Source organism: Balaenoptera acutorostrata, chromosome 8 (assembly GCF_949987535.1).
Source record: "Balaenoptera acutorostrata chromosome 8, mBalAcu1.1, whole genome shotgun sequence".
In the NCBI taxonomy this organism is placed as follows: Eukaryota; Metazoa; Chordata; class Mammalia; order Artiodactyla; family Balaenopteridae; genus Balaenoptera; species Balaenoptera acutorostrata.
The window spans coordinates 102,555,590-102,571,773 of NC_080071.1; positions in this window are offsets into that span (position 1 = coordinate 102,555,590).

Sequence of the window (16,184 nt, forward strand, 5' to 3'; positions counted from 1 at the left end):
GGCAGAGGAGAGCCCAGTGGGCTGCGCGGCCAGCGCTCGGGAGGCGGCCCTGGGCGGGGCGCTCAGGAGGTGTGTGTTTGTGTGTGTTCTAGGACTTGCTGAGGGAGGGCCTTGGGCGTGTGAATGTGTGACTGTGGAGCAGTTAATTCAGTTCCTCTCAGTGCTTGTACTTTGCTCTCCCTAGGCCTCTTCTGGTATACCAGCCACAAGCTCTGTAATCTCATTATTGTCCAATTAATAGCCTGTGAAATCCTGACGTTTTCCTTGAACTTAAGTGAAAACAACAAGTACATGCAAATTGCTTTCTTATTTTGCAGTATTATTGAAAAAAATTGTGTCAGAAACCTTTGTACATTTACATTTTATCTAAAACTGTTACTAATTTAGAATTTAACATTTTTTGCTCAAGTAAACAAAATGTATTTATACTAATTTTTTATATTTTAAGATGGATTTTTGACTGTAAAATAGAAGGCATGCTTTCTCAACCTACAGTTGCACCATCTACATCTAAAGATGCTGAAAAAGGGAGTTCCCTTCTTTTTGAGTGGTTAGGATTCTGGGCTTTCACTGCAGTGGCCCGGGTTCGATCCCTGGTCAGGGAGCTGACATCCTGCATGCCGCACGGTACGGCCAAAAAAAAAATCCCAGAAAAGGGAAACTGACGTATAGCAGAGTTGTTCTCTGGAAGACAGGAGTCAGCTCCATAGAACTGGGCAAAACTATACATTAGCAAAGAAAATATGACAAAAGCTCTCTTTTCGTCGGCTTTATGGATGTTGACCACGTTGAGCGTTGTCTGAGCCCTGTGCTCCTGGGAGCAGTGACAGTGGAGAGATGCCCGTGCCTCAGATCCAGTCTTTGTGTCTGGGATAGGGCCCCCTCCCACCCCTCAGCCCATGACCCCTTCTCCACTTGCCTCTGTAACACCCTAGACCCCTTCCTTCCTGTTTGAGACATTGCTCGTTAATGAACAGTCTCCCCAGCACCGCAGCCCGAGCAAAACCACCTCCTTAGTTGTCAGTGCATTTTGGTGCCGTGACTTGTTCAGGAGCAAAGCCTGTGCTTGGATCCCTGCCTCCTCCACCCTCATGGGGAGCCTCTTCATTCCTGACTGCAGATTTGGGACTGAGGGTGTGTCTGACTTGTGCTCCTGTACCCTGGACTGTGTCCATCAGTAGCCCAGGAAGGATTTTATTTTGATTCTTGTTGAGTGTTCACCTGCTTTCACGGTCTGACCATTTGGGTTATAGAGATCAGGTCTCTGTTGGGTAAAAGAAGACCGGAAGTCTTGTTTGTTACTCTTTTCTGTTCATCTACTCTGAGCTCATCAATTAAAGATTTGCATCCACTGGGAAGAGAACAGCCCTTTGACGTGGACTAGTGAATTCTGTTCATCTCTGTTGACTGCTGCCCAGGGCTGAAATTTTAGAATTGGAGCTATAAGCTCTTGGTCTGTGACTGTCATTCAGAAAGGCCTTTACTTCTCATTGTGTGAGTGTGTGATGTTTTCCTACCTCTGGGTGGTATTGCCAAATCAGATTATGAAATTGCTTAAATTAAAGGAGCTCTATTTTCATTGACTTAGAGATAAATAAGCACCTTATAAATGCAATAGTCTTAAAATTTCCAGAAGTTAAGGAAACTGAACTTCTAATACTTTCAAAGAACAGAAAGAAAAAATACATTCTTAAAAAAAAAAAAAACATTCTTACAGAAATTAACGCAGAAATGTTTTAAGAATAAGTTCACATTATTTAGGCAAATGAGACTAGCTTAATATTTTTGGTTTAATAAAAACAGCTATGTCTTCTCTGATCATTAAGTGCTTACATTTTTATTCTACTTGGGTATATTCTTAAATTTATGCAGGTTTAGTGATCAAATAAGCTAGCATTACTTACACTAACTGTTGAAGATTATGAAACACCTGTTTGTATCTAACCAAATCAAATCATTATTCTGACAAACTTTATTTCAACAGTAATTACTTTTCTTAAGATAATTGCCAAGATGTTTAGGTAACTTAATCCTTAATTGAGTTAATTAAGCAAAAATACCTAGATCATCTCCAAGTAAGAGAATGCTGAAACATTGTTACTAAGCATAATTTATTTATTTATTTATTTATTTATTTGCTACACAGCTTGCCTTAGTTCCCTGACCAGGGATCAAACCCAGGCCCTGGCAGTGAAAGTGCCGAGTCCTAACCACTGGACCACCAGGGAATTCCCTAAATTTTGCTTCTTATTTTTATTTGCTACAGAGGGCTGGATCTTTGGGTCTGTAATGAACATGCTCATTTCCGCTCATTTCTTTCATTCTGTAAGGTGTAAGGCCACACACAGCTGTCCTGTGTGTCTTCATGAGTGCTGCTAGTCTGCGATAAAGAGCTGCTGTGTGACAAGACAGTGCACAATTGTCCGCCCTGTTGTCTCTCAACTGGGAGTTAGTTACTTTGGTAAAAAGTATCATTAATGTGTGATTTAGACTAAGGAGAAAGAATTTTGGAGAAACACAACTGAGTACATATATCTGGTTTTCAAGGGAAACAGTAGTTTTGTCCTAAAGAAGTGATTTTTTTTTTTTTTTTTTAGTCTCCCTCCCCTTTCTGCACTCTTCAAGCTTATTGAGGACCGAGAAAAGCTTTCTCTGTGGTTGTAACTATTGACATTTACTATATTGGAAGCAGAAACTGAGAAAACTTTGAAATGCTTACTCATTGATTCATTTGACAGTGGGAACAATGAACACATTGCACGTTAATATCTTAGTAATATTATAGAATTAGTTCTGATCATGTGGACCCCCAGTGCTATGGTCTGAAAATGCCCCCCTAGAATTCATATGTTGAAATCCTGTCCTCCAGAGATGATGGTGTTAGCAGGTAGGGCCTTTGGGAGGTGCTTAACTCATGAGTGGGATTAGTGCTCTTATAAAAGAGGCTCCAGGGAGCTCCCTACCCTTTTCAGTGATGTGCATGTATAAGGAGAAATCTGCCACCCAGACGAAGGCCCTCGCCACGCCACACTGGCGCTTGATCTTGGACTTCCAGCCTCTAGAACTGTGAGAAACACATTCCTGTTGTTTGTAAGCCACATAGTCTGTGGTATTTTGTTATAGCAGCCTGAATGAGCTAAGACACCTTGAGATTGGTCTAGAGTACAGTGTCCATTTGCCCCAGAATATGAAAGAGTGCAGTGAAAGACAAAGTTTGGAAATGAATTTTATTCACCTTGATTTATAATACCTGAATTTGAAAAGTTAAAATCTTGGCAAAGTTTGCTCAATTTGATAGGCTTGTTTCCTTGGTTTACTGTTTATTACCTTTACCTACAACATAAAGGATCATTTATTCTGTTATTTAATCTACCTAGACAACAAAAATTCTGTATCTTACCAGAATAGCTTTCTTTGGTTTATATTCATTTATTATGTCTTTGATTATTTATAATAGAAAACAGAGTTTCTCATTTAAGAATGGGCTAAGGTTCTTTGCAATCATATTACCGTGTATTTTTTTTTTAATGTTTTATTGTCACTTTGAAATGAATAGCCAAATACTGTTTCTCAGGCACCCATGATTTGATTCCTATCTTAAATCTGATAACTTTGATTTTTATGTTCTCATATTGAATCCTAAATGTATAATAAAATAACAAAATTCCAAGATCTCACCTGGAATGTCGTATTTGAGAATGATGTTCCTTCAGGATATCTTTTACACCTAAAACTGTCTTTGAATTTCTCCGAGGATACCTGGAAAATCACAAAGCATTTGTTCTTGTTTATTCTTCTTTGAAAATAGGGCTAATTATGTACATAATTATTTTATCTAAATTGGGGGGGTTGACTTAATTATCTTGTTTTGCATGCTGCAGAAATAACCAGATTTCCTTGTCAATTGCACTATTCTTGTAATGAACTCTCATCCAGTCTTTAACTTTTGAAAATTATTTGGATATATAAGGAACTCCTTCCTCTGTTCTTTGAAGTTATCTGCAACTCATAACAATATAGTAGACTATGATTTTATAAACAGAAATGTGCAATTTATAAAATGATATCTTATTTTTCCTACCTGAGCCATACAGGTAGGAACTCCTACCTGTAGGAACTCTTACTGAGTTCTCTTATTTTCATAGCAATATAAGTTATTATCATAAATTCAGCAAGATTGTCTTCCTCGTTCATGGATGTAGCTGGAAATATTGGTTATGGAACCAAAGCCTTGCCTGGAATATCGTATTTGAGCATGATGATCATTTAACCAGATATGACCAGACACTTTTAAGAAGCTAAGGTTGACTTTATGGAGCCAATACTTACAAAACCCTCTTTGGAACACCAGCCTGTTTCCTGGCTTACGGGTCTCCTAGCCTTACAGGTGAGTAAGGAAGGTCACTTCCTGGCAGGCCCAGGAACCTTAAGGTATCTTGGGAACCTTGAGAAGAGAGGAATTCACCTAAGTCTATAGGTACTGCAGTGAGATCTGGTGGCAGTTCTTTGCTTGGTTTCCTAGCCTCAAGAAGCTTTTTAAAAAGTGCAGTCTGAGGACTTCCCTGGTGGTGCAGAGGTTAAGAATCCACCTGCCAATTCAGGGGACACAGGTTCGATCCCTGATCTGGGAAGATTCCACATGCCGCGTGGAGCAACTGAGCCCGTGCACCACGAGTGCTGAGCCCGCGTGCTGCAACTACTGAAGCCCACATGCCCTAGGGCCCCTGCGCCGCAACTACTGAGCCCCTGCGTACTGCAACCACTAAAGCCCGCTCTCCGCAACAAGAGCAGCCACCGCAATGAGAAGCCCGCGCACCACAACGAGGAGTAACCCCTGCTCGCCACAACTAGAGAAAGCCCGCGCGCAGCAACAAAGACCCAGCTTAGCCAAAAAAAAAAAGTGCACTCTGAGATTCCTTAGGAAGACTTCCAGTAAAGCGAACTTAGGAAGGCCTAAGGTAAATTACCATTCTTGCTGCATCTATGAAAACACCAGGCCAGACCTAATGAGACCAGATTTATTTTGCAGGCAAGGTTAGTGTATCTTTTTTTTTTTTTTTTTTTAATTTTATTTATTTATTTATTTATTTATTTTTTGGCTGTGTTGGGTCTTCGTTTCTGTGCGAGGGCTTTCTCTAGTTGGGGCAAGCGGGGGCCACTCTTCATCGCGGTGCGCGGGCCTCTCACTATCGCGGCCTCTCTTGTAGAGCACAGGCTCCAGACGCGCAGGCTCAGTAGTTGTGGCACACGGGCTTAGTTGCTCCGCGGCATGTGGGATCTTCCCAGACCAGGGCTCGAACCCATGTCCCCTGCATTGGCAGGCAGACTCTCAACCACTGCGCCACCAGGGAAGCCCAAGATTAGTGTATCTTTGAGATTAGAGACCTGAGAGCAAAAATTGTGTTTCAGTAGAAAACTATGCACTGCGCATTCTTCTAGGTATTCAGATTCCAGCCCTGTTCATTGTCTTTGAGCCACTTTGCACTTCCTTTGTAAATTGTAGGTAACTGATGGAGGTGCAAACTTTGTCTTAACTGGTAAAGGTTTTTTTTTTTTTAAATTATTTTTTTTATTTATTTATTTTGGCTGTGTTGGGTCTTTATTGCTGTGCGTGGGCTTTATCTAGTTGCGGCGAGCGGGGGTTACTCTTCCTTGAGGTGTGCAGGATTCTCATTGTGGTGGCTTCTCGTTGCAGAGCATGGGCTCTAGGCACGTGGGCTTCAGTAGTTGTGGCATGTGGGTTCAGTAGTTGTGGCGCACGGGCTTAGTTGCTCCACAGCATGTGGGATCTTCCCAGACCAGGGCTCGAACCTGTGTCCCCTGCATTGTCAGGTGGATTTGTAATCACTGCGCCACCAGGGAAGCCCTTATCTGGTAGAGATTTAATTGACTTCCTTGACACTGGAAGAATCGGTTTTGGTACCTACTTGCACATTGAACTGGACCCTGCTACCTTTCCCAAATTGTCAAAGCTTACTAAATTTTCAGTGTTTCCAGTTTGTGTCAGCATCTGGCAACAACCCTCCAAATGAATGTTTCCAGTTTTCCTCCTTCCCGCCCAACTTGGCATCACTAAGGCTGAAGCCTGACCAGCCAGATCCCTGTTGGGTCTCTGGATTGCCTGGCCATTTCCCCAGGATCTGGAGAAACCTGGTGACTTGTTACAAACCTGGAAGGAGTTATTGCTGCAGCAGACATTTCATGAGCTGGATTTCCCTGGACAGGTGGGCCAAAGGCTCGGGTCACACATGTCCTGTATGGAGGCAATCAAGACTGTGAACAGCATCACCAAAAGCATTGACATCTAGCAAGGGGGCTTTAAGAAGCTGAATAAGCAGTGCTGCTGCATAGCTGAAAGATTTTCCTCCACTGACCTCTTAGAATCTGCTGGACTAGGTACTTTCAGCGTTCAGTCTGGGGCTCTTACTTTCATACAGCTTTTATATTATCCATTTTTCATTTAGGTTTCCCTGTTTTAAGAAGTCTGATCTCTAGGACCCTAAAAGAACTGACCTTCGCTACCACCTTCCAACAGATGGTTCAACCGGTTTTACAAAACACCAACAAGAATGCCTGAGACATAAACACTTAGACCCTTCTTCACCTACACAGGAGGTTTATGATTGCCTCTGAGTTCAGCAACAACTGAAATTTGAGGGGAATAACCACATTGACCCTCTGACGTTCTGGGAGATGGCTAATTGTGAAGGGTCACCCTGTGCTTGCAGATTGGACCTGCCTCCACCCTTTTTCATGACTCCCTTGTTTATCTGCCTCTATAAAGTCCCAGACCCCCTTCCACTTCTTTGAACCCTTTTCCCTAGTGCAATAGGCTGAATAGAATCATCTCCTTAATTTTCCAGTGCATTTTGTCTTCCACAGTGTTAAAATCTTACTTTAGTTTGTTGTATCTTATGCAATAGAACATTTTCAATAGTACTGTGCCACTTAAGTTGCATTATCACTTTAAGACCGATAATTCTGAATTTAAAGGAATTGAATGATTTAAATATTTGAAAGACAATTTATTTCTCCCAGCTTTTAAAATTAGATATGAAAAAACTGCTAGGACATCTTACAGGTTAAGTTATCAGGCAGTCTTGACTAGAGAAATACACACAATAGCTGAGAGACCAATAAAGCCTATGCATTCAACATTGCTGGATGAAAATACAGTAAAAAAATCACAGAAGTGAATCTATTTCTGGAATGTTGGAGTGAAGGGCATGGTGGATCTCCCCCCAACAAAACAACCATTTAACTGGAGAAAATTATTAAAAACAATAATTAAAAGTCTCTGGAAATTGTCCTAAGGGCATACAGCAAATGGAGAAACATTCATTCAAGGAAACCTAAATCTCAATAAGATTTCTTTGGCAACTGAGCTACAACCCTCTCCCTCCCCTGTCAGCTCCATCTGACAGAAACTCTATTCCAGGCACCCTACTTGGTGCAACCAAGAAGAGGAGGGCCTCCCCCCAGACCCTACCTGTAGAGCAGAGGCTCTACTCCAGCTGCACAGGCTGAGAATCCTGGGATCTCAATCCCCACCCCCAATCCCCACCCCAGACTGCTTATGGGGGGAGCTTCCACACCAAGAGGGGCAAGCCAAGAAGACCAGGAGCTACTTTTAGCCCAGAGCCCACTTTTAGAGAAGACATGTTCACTTTAGGATAAGTGGATTGCTGTCCCTAAGCCTAGATCCTGTGCGGTGGTGCAGAGATTCTCTCCAGGGGAGAGTCAGACTATAAGGACTAAGAGCTCCCAGCTCTGTCTGAGGGGGACTGATTTTATTTGGAGGAGAGGGAGGAAAATTTCATGCTAAGGGTGTTGTTGAAAACAAGGGAGATTTTGGTTGAGAGAGATTAAGAAGGCACTCATAGCTCCATGATACTAGTAGCAACAAGCAAAATGGCAGAGCAACCAGAAGTTTGATAGAGAAAACCAGGGGAAGAGACAGCCAAGAAAAATTCTCCAGGGATCACAGTCAACCATGGGTGTCAGGAAGTCTGTATACAAGCATTAGGCTTCACCTGCTTAGGAGCAATCACAGCAGGATGTGAGCAGTCTTGGAAACACTTTCCAGTCTGCACAAAAACTCAGCACAATGTGGAAGCCTCATTGGCACAAGGGCCTTAAGCAGAACTTCTGACCAAACACTAGCTGAACAATAAGCTACTCTCATGCAGAGGCAATGCCTAGGAAGTCAGGCTTTAACATAGAAGTTAAAGGAGTTTGGAAGACTGTGTGCATGGCCAAGGCTGAACATTCTTAGGAGGGATCAGAGGGGGACAATCCAAGCTACTGGTCTCTCGCTGAACATAGGCCAAGAAAAAAAAAATCCTCAAGCTGTGATAGCAGCATCCAAACCACACATACATCCAATGGTAAAGGGTAAAAAATATAACTGTTCAAGGGGGCTTAAGCACACCCATTGACCAATAACTGGCTTATGCTGACCCAGGGGTGACCCCTGGGAAGCCAGGCTAAAATATAAAAGCAAGACAAAATCTGAGTAGGGACATCAGAAGCTTCACACTGCAGGGGAAATAGACTTCACAGAGTTAGTTCAGCAAGTCACTAAACAAATAAATGACCAAGCAAAGAACAGCATCAACTCCTGGGAGATGGAGAGAATTGGTATCCAGAGTTGCTAGTATAATATCTAAAACATCCAGTTTTCAACAAAAACTATTTGACACACACACAAAAAAAAACAGTAAAGTGTGACCCATACATAGGAAAAGAAGCAACCATTATAAATATTTTCAAAGAACTAAAGGAAACCATGCTTAAAGAATTAAAAGAAGACTTCGGAATTCAATGGCAGTCCAGTGATTAGGACTCAGGTTTTTATTTATTTATTTAGGCTGTGCTGGGTCTTAGTTGCAGCATGCAGGCTCCTTAGTTGAGGCACGCGGGACCTTTAGTTGTGGCATGCAAACTCTTAGTTGCAGCATACATGTGGGATCTAGTTCCCTGATCAGGGATCGAAGCCGGGCCCCCTGCATTCAGAGTGCAGAGTCTTACCCACTGGACTACCAGGGAAGTCCCTAGGACCCAGCTCTTTCACTGTCATGGCCTGGGTTCAATCCCTGGTCCAGGAACTAAGATCCCACAAGCCGTGTGGCATGGCCAAAAAAAAAAAGAAAGAAAAAAACGAAGAAGAAGACTTGATGACAATGTCTCATCAGATAGAGAATACCAATAAAGAGAAATTATATAAAAGAACCAAATAAAAATTCTGGAGATGAAAATTCTTGTACAATAACCAAAATGAAAAATTCACTGGGGATTTCTACAGATTTGAGTTGTCAGAAGAAAGAACCGGTGAACTTGAAGACGGATTCAATAGAGATAATGCAATCTGCAAAACAAGAAAAATAATCAGAGCCTCAGACTAATGTGAGACACTATTAAGTGCACCAACATATGCATAATGGAGAAAAGAGAGAAAAGGGGTCATAAAAATTATTAGGAGTCATGGCTGAAATTTTCCCAAATTTGATCATAGACATTAATCTGTACATCCAAGAAACACAATGAACTTCAAACAGGATAAACATAAAGAGATCCACACTGAGATATATCATAGTCACAACACTGAAAGTCAAAGATAAAGAGAAAATCTTAAAAAACAGCAAGAGGAAAACAATTCATCACATATAAGATTGACAGCTGACATCTCATCAGAAACAACGGAGGCCAGACGATGGTATTCAAAGTGCTTAAAGTAAAAACCTGTCAACCAAGAATTCTATATCCAGCAAAACTGTCTTTCAAAACATAAAGATATTTCAAAATTAAAGGAAGCTGAAAAAATATATTGCTAGCAAGCCTGACATAAGAAATACTAAAATAAGTTCTTCAGACTGAAAACAAACGACACAAGATAGTAATTCAAATCCATGTGAAAAACAAAGTGTCAGTAAAGATGGATAATTTCAAAGGACAGTATAATTGCATATTTCCCTTCTTTTCTTCTCTTGTTTAAAAAGTAATTACCTAGGATATATGTATATAACTGTATTCTTAGGCTTTTCACATAGAAATATGTGTCAACATTTTGTCAAAATGTTATCTGACAATAACAGCACTGAGGAGGGAGGTGGGAACAAAGCTGTTTTGGAATAAGGTAATGACACCAGATGGTAACTCAAATCCACAAGAAAAATAGAATCAGAAATGCTAAAAAAAGTTTAGTGTAATTTTATAAATATATAATTACTCCACTTTCTTCTTACAGAATCTTTAAAAGACATAGGATTATGTAAAGTAAGGATTATAAGAATTTATTGTTGGGTTTATAATATATATGGACGTAATATGTATAACAGTAAAACAGAGAAGGAAAGGAGACATCTACAGACCACTCCACCTAACAAAAGCAAAATACAGGGGTTTCCCTGGCAGTCCAGTGGTTTAGACTCCACACATCCAATGCAAGGGGTGTGGGTTTGATTACTGGTCAGGGAACTAAGATCCCACATGCTGCATGGTGTGGCCAAAAAAAAAAAAAAAAGCAAAATATACATTCTTCTCATGGGCACATGAAACATTCTCCAGGATAGATCATATGCTAGGCCAATAAAACAAACCTCAAAATATCTAAGATGACTAATATCATACAAAATATGTTCTCTGATGACATGGAATGAAATTAGAAATCAATAACAGAAGGAAATTTGGGAAATTTACAAATATGTGGAAATTAACATAGTCCTAAAGAACAAAAGGGTCAAAGAATAGATCACAAAGGAAATTAGAAAATACATTGAGATGAATGAAAATGAAGACAAATATACAAAAACTTATGGGATGAAGGAAAAGCAGTGCTCAGAGGGAGATTTATACCTGTTAAAGTGTACATTAAAAAAGAAGAAGAGAAAAAAAAAAAAAAAAGAAGAAGAAAGATCTGAAATCAATAACCTATCTTTTCACCTTAAGAAATTAGAAACAGATGAGAAAACTAAACCCAATGCAAGCAGAAGGAAGGAAACAAAATAAAGCAAAGTGGAAATAAATAGAGAATGGAAAAAAAAAATCAATGAAACCAAAAGCTGGTTCTTTAAAAAGATCAGCAAAACTGATAAACCTTTAGCTAAACTGACACACACACACACACACACACACACACACACACACACACACACACACACAATGACTAAAATCAGAAATGAAACAAAGGAATCACAAGACTTCTCTGGTGGTCCAGTGGGTAAGACTCCATGCTCCCAATGCAGGGGGCCTGGGTTTGATCCCTGGTCAGGGAACTAGATCCCACATGCATGCCACAACTGAGAAGTCCACATGCCACAACTAAGAAAGTCTGTAGGCTGCAACTAAGAGTCTGCATGCCACAACTAAAAAAAAAAAAAAAAAAGAGAAAGGAATCACTATCAAGCTAACAGACAGAAATAAAAGGGTTACGAGAGAATACTCTGGGGGACTTCCCTGGATAAGACTCCATGCTCCCAATGCAGGGGGCCCGGGTTCGATTGCTGATCAGGGAACTAGATCCCACATGCATGTCGCAACTAAGAGTTCGCATGCCACAACTAAGAAGTCTGCGTGCCGCAACTAAGGAGCCAGTAAGCCGCAAGTAAGGAGCCCACATGCCGCAAGTAAGGAGCCCACATGCCGCAACTAAGGAGCCCTCCTGCCACAACTAAGACCCCACACAACCAAATAAATAAATATTAAAAAAAGAATACTATGAACAGTTCTATACCAATAAATTAGATAATCTATATGAAATGGACAAGTTCATAGAAACACAAACTACCAAAACTAACTCAAGGAAATATAGAAAATCTGAAAAGACTCATAACAAATAAAGAGATTGAATTAGAATTTAAAAGCTACCCACAAAGGAAAACCCAGGACCAGAAGTTTTACAGGGAAATTCTACCAAACATTTAAAGAATTAACACCAATCCTTCAAAAACTCTTCCAAAAATAGAAGAGGAGGGGACACTTCCCAACTCATACTGTGAGATCAGGTACTTGATATCAAAACCAGAGAAAGACATTACAAAAAAAAGAAAACTACAGACAAACATCTTATGAATATACACAAAAATCCTCAGGGCTTCCCTGGTGGCGCAGTGGTTGAGAATCTGCCTGCCAATGCAGGGGACATGGGTTCGAGCCCTGGTCTGGGAAGATCCCACATGCCGTGGAGCAACTATGCCCGTGAGCCACAACTACTGAGCCTGCGCGTCTGGAGCCTGTGCTCCGCAGCAAGAGAGGCCGCGATAGTGAGAGGCCCGCGCACTGCGATGAAGAGTGGCCCCCACTTGCCGCAACTAGAGAAAGCCCTCGCACAGAAACGAAGACCCAACACAGCCAATAAATAAATAAATAAATAAAAATCAACCCTATAAAAAAAAAATCCTCATCTGATTACTAGCAAACCAAATCTAGCAACATGTACAGAGGATTACACACCATTACCCTAGGATTTATCCCAGGAATGCAAGATTGGAATAATATATGAACATCAAACAATGTAACACACCACATTAATAGAACACAGGACAAAAGTGACATGATCTTTTCAATAGATACAAGAAAAGCATTTGACAAAATCTAACACCCTTTCACGATAAAACATATATAACAACCAAGCAAGACATGGAAATTCTTCAGCATGATAAAAGAGGTCTACAAAACACAGCTAATATATTTAATGGTGAAAGACTATACTTTCAGGCTAAGAGCAAGAACAAGATTTCTATTCAACAGTGTACTGGAGGTTCCAGCCAGGGAAAATAGGCAAGAAAAATAAAAAGTTTGGAAGGGAAGAAGTTAAACTATATTTGCAGATGACATCTGTTATGTGGAAAAACTTAAGGAATCCCCTATGAAACTATTAGAATTAATAAACAAGTTCAGCCGGGTTATCGGATACAAGATCAGTGTACAAATTTTAATTGTATTTCTATACACTAACAAGGAAATATCTGAAAAGGAAATTAAGAAAGCAAGTGCATTTACAATCTCACCCAAAAGAATAAAATACTTGGGAATAGGACTTCCCTAGTGGCGCAGTGGTTAAGAATCCGCCTGCCAATGCAGGGGACACGGGTTCGAGCCCTGGTCTGGGAAGATCCCACATGCCGCGGAGCAACTAAGCCCGTGCGCCACAGCTACTGAGCCTGCACTCTAGAGCCCGTGTGCCACAACTACTGAAGCCTGCGTGCCTAGAGCCCGTGCTCCACAAGAGAAGCCACCGCAATGAGAAGCCCACACACTGCAACAAAGAGTAGCCCCTGCTCACCGCAACTAGAGAAAGCCCGCGCGCAGCAACGAAGACCCAATGCAGCCAAAAAAAAAAAAAAAAAAAAATACTTGGGAATAAACTATCTAAAGTAGGGCAAGGCTTGTACACTGGAAACTACAAAACATTGTTCAGGAAATTAAATAAAATCTAAATAAATGGAGAGACAACCCACGTTAATGGATCAGAAAACTCCTTTAGAGTCACACTTAGCCCCTCTCCAACCATTCCTAGCCCCTGGCAACCACTAAACTGTTTTCCTTCTCTATAACATAACTTTGTTATTTCAAAGATGTTATATGAATTGCATAGGATGTCATCCTTTAAGACTGGCTTTTTTTTTTTCACTCAGCATAATGCTCTCGAGATATGTCCAAGCTGTGTGTGTACCATTCCTTTTTATTCTGCCTCCCCATGTTACCCTTGAACATATTTTTAGAATTCCACTTTGATTTATCTGTAGTGTTTTTTGGTGTACCTCTTTGTATAGATTTTTTAGTACTTGCTCTAAAAAGTCATATATACATAACTTATGCACAGTCTACTAGTGTCAACATTTTACCATTTTGTAATAGTGTTACAGGTTCCTGGGGTTCTCTACATTTTTTTCAGTCTACTCCTCTGTGTTCAGTTTGGGTAGTTTAGGTTCCTCCATCCTGGGATTTCTCAATCTGGCTGGTGGAAATAGGCATTATTCTTGGCCCCGTGAAGGTGCCAGACACTGTTTCCTTGCACTGTTTCCCCGAGGGAGTAGTTTCTCACGTGCACGTGCTTGTCAGCACTCAGCTGAGTACTTGAGGCGGACCCTCTGGTCTTCAGAGTTCTCTCTCTGTGCAGCCTTCTCCTTCCCAGGATCCAGTCCTATGAAGTCCAGCTGCCTCTGTCTCCCTGGGCTCTCTGCTCCATCCCTTTTTTTTGTTTTTTAAATTAATTAGTTATTTTTGGCTGTGTTGGGTCTTCGTTTCTGTGCGAGGGCTTTCTCTAGTTGCAGCAAGCGAGGGCCACTCTTCATCACGGTGCGCGGGCCTCTCACTGTCGCGGCCTCTCTTGTTGCGGAGCACAGACGCCAGACACGCAGGCTCAGTAGTTGTGGCTCACGGGCCCAGTTGCTCCGCGGCATGTGGGATCCTCCCAGACCAGGGCTCGAACCCGTGTCCCCTGCATTGGCAGGCAGATTCTCAACCACTGCGCCACCAGGGAAGCCCGTCTTCTCCATCTCTTTAAGGGAGTTCTCTCAGCTCTGCCTGGGTTCCTTTTCTCCAGGCTCGGGCCTGGGAGCGCTCTTGAGGCAGTAAGCTGGGGCAATCACTGTCCACTTGTCTGTTCTGTCCCTTATGGATCACCATCTTTGGTTACCTGATGTTCAGTATCTTGAAAACAATTGTTTCATATATTTTGTCTCTTGTTTTACATATTTTGTTTGGTTCCTGCTACTTCATCTTGGCTGGGTATAGAAGTCTTAGTAATTACTTTTTGTCTTGGAAAATATAGTTAGTTTTCATAAACATGTATCATGTTAATATGTACTAATGTTCTTATTGATTTTTTTTTTTAATCTGCATCAGGTCTTAGTTGCAGCATGCAGGATCTCTTGTTGAGGCACGTGGGATCTTGTGTTGCAGCACCCACGCTTCTCTCTAGTTGTGGCGTGTGGGTTTTCTCTCTCTAGATGTGGCGTGTGGGCTCCAGGGTGTGTGGGCTCTGTAGTTTGTGGCACGTGGGCTCTCTCACTGAGGCGCATGAGCTCAGTAGTTGTGGCGTGTGGGCTTAGTTACCCCGCGGCATGTGGGATCTTAGTTCCCCAACCAGGGATTGAACCCACGTCCCCTGCATTGGAAGGCGGATTCTTTACCACTGGACCACCAGGGAAGTCCCCATTCTTACTGATTTTTAAATGAATTGATAACTAATTAAAATTTTTTCGTTTTAATTTCTAATAAGGTAAATATTGATAGATATAACCCACATAAATAAAAGTATCCTTGCTCTACCTTGGTATATCCTTGGTACCAAACTATCTTTGGTATCCTCAATACTTTTGAGAATCACTTACATATATGAGTTTATTTAATCCCCACAAAATCTTTACTAGGATTATTGTTATCAACCCTGTTTTACAGATGAGGAGACTGAGGCCCAGAGCAGGGAAGCAGTTGTCCATCACACAGTAAGCGTGAGACAGTATCTGAACCCACGTAGCCTGGCTCTGGGGTCTATACTCTTCAAACCACGATGCCACACTGCCCTTCAGAGCATGGGTTTTTCCACTTGTTACAGTGTTTCTAAGCCTCAGAGTAACCATTAGATGCCGGCCCAGCCCCTTTTTTCCCCAGGTGTCTGCACCCTTCTTGCCCAGCAGAATCCTTGGGCTCCAAGTGTCTTCATGTAGACAACTTTAGGGGTGGCCCCAGGGGAAAAGATGTGCAGCTGATTTCTGCTTTGCGTTCATGCTTGGACCCCACACTTACGGACTCGGTCCTAATCGACAGACGTGCAGGTGGAATTACAGCTTCTCTGGGCGGCACCGGTCAGAGGCCTTGGGCCTCCCTGTAGCTGGTCAGTTAATGGAGTAGCATTAGTGCTGGTCAAAGTTACTGTGCCTTGGCGGGGCTGGGGGTGTTTCCAGACCTGCTTCTCCCGGGGCAAATCTCAGACTAGTGCACAGCTATGAAAGTCCGGGATATGTAAGATGACTTTGAGCATTAATTGCATTTCCAAACAGATTCCATTTTTCAAAGAATACTTTCCATCAAGATTTCCTCGAATGATAGATTCCCTTAGGTGTAAACTCTTTCAGTTATACAAATTCAGTTCAGGAATTGATGTGTTGAGTAAAAGGATATTTGAGATGCTTTCAGCAACAGGAGTATGAAACGCACTCTACAGTTAGGCAGCTCGTCGT